The 1234-nt window shown below is 26.6% G+C and overlaps 1 long non-coding RNA gene across 1 annotated transcript; it reads right to left on the reverse strand.

Moving 5' to 3' along the window:
- Window positions 1-247: 247 nt before the first annotated feature.
- Window positions 248-837, reverse strand: LOC109164095. Its single transcript, XR_002051380.1, has 2 exons — window positions 746-837; window positions 248-550 (listed from the first exon to the last, which is right to left on the reverse strand). It is a non-coding gene; the product is annotated as an uncharacterized LOC109164095 (long non-coding RNA).
- Between the last annotated feature and the right edge of the window lie 397 nt (window positions 838-1234).

Genomic DNA, 1234 nt, shown 5'->3' on the forward strand with positions numbered 1-1234 from the left:
GTTAAATTGAATGATGTTCATTGAATATTGAATACTTTGTTTCACCATTACAAATGTTCTTCCTTTTGATATTTCAATGATAATTTTTTAGTTAATTTCATTTTTTATCCTAAATTTATAGGTAACAATCTACTTTTATTCTTCTTAAAAAAAAAATTTATGAATGGGCTTTTTGCCCAATTAACATTCAATTCATTGCCAAAATAGTCCATTCATCGATTAATTATATCATTATTCAATACATATATAATCATCTAAATATTGCAATTAATTCGATCTGCAACACCCTCAGTTACAAAATTTTCAAATTTTTGCAGCTTGACATATAAAATCATCTAAATATTGCTATTAATTCGATCTGCAACACCCTCGGTTACAAAATTTTCAAATTGTTGTGGCTTGACCACGACTTTATCGTTACCCCCATATTTATATGCACCTGTTGGAGGTTGGCAAAGGTTAAGGCCGTTACAAATCAATGGAGGAGGGCACGGGTCACTCGGGCTGCATGGCCGTGCTACATTCCTTGCTTCAGCGACTAGTGAAATGTCTGCAAAGATTAATAATTTTACATTGGTGATATTAGAGAAAATAATGATTCAAGATTTTTCAAAATAATAATAAGAATAAACATACACATCACAAACAAAAATGGACTTACAAGATAAAATCAATACTATAAATATAATATTCATACTTCTGCTATTAATAATTTTTTTGTAAATGAAATATTAACCACGATCACCTGTAGCAATAACCAAGGAGAAAATTAAAACCAACATGGATGTCGTTGTTCCTGAATTCATGGTTATCTATATACCAGAGAAAAACTAAGAAGCCTAGATGGTAGTGTAGTGAGGGTGTGATGTATGAAAAAATGTATATTTATAGGGGTTTTGTGGCTGATTCATGCATTATTCAAAAGCATTGGTTTGAAATTTCAAAAATAATTTTTTTTCTGTAAATATATTAATATATCACTATATTAGTACTCCATAGTTATATATATCTCTCTCTATATATATATATATATATATATATATATATATATATATATATATATATATATATATATATATATTAAAGTAAGATAATTGTCCCAAAAATTTCCCCTCCAAATATGAAAACATTTATTGTATTCATATTAATTTATAAATAGATTCATGTAATTCATGTAATTTAACATGGTGAGTAAAAGAAGAATATATAATATTAGTTACTATTATATATATTA

The sequence above is a fragment of the Ipomoea nil genome, unplaced genomic scaffold (assembly GCF_001879475.1).
Source record: "Ipomoea nil cultivar Tokyo-kokei standard unplaced genomic scaffold, Asagao_1.1 scaffold3056, whole genome shotgun sequence".
Classification (NCBI taxonomy): domain Eukaryota; kingdom Viridiplantae; phylum Streptophyta; class Magnoliopsida; order Solanales; family Convolvulaceae; genus Ipomoea; species Ipomoea nil.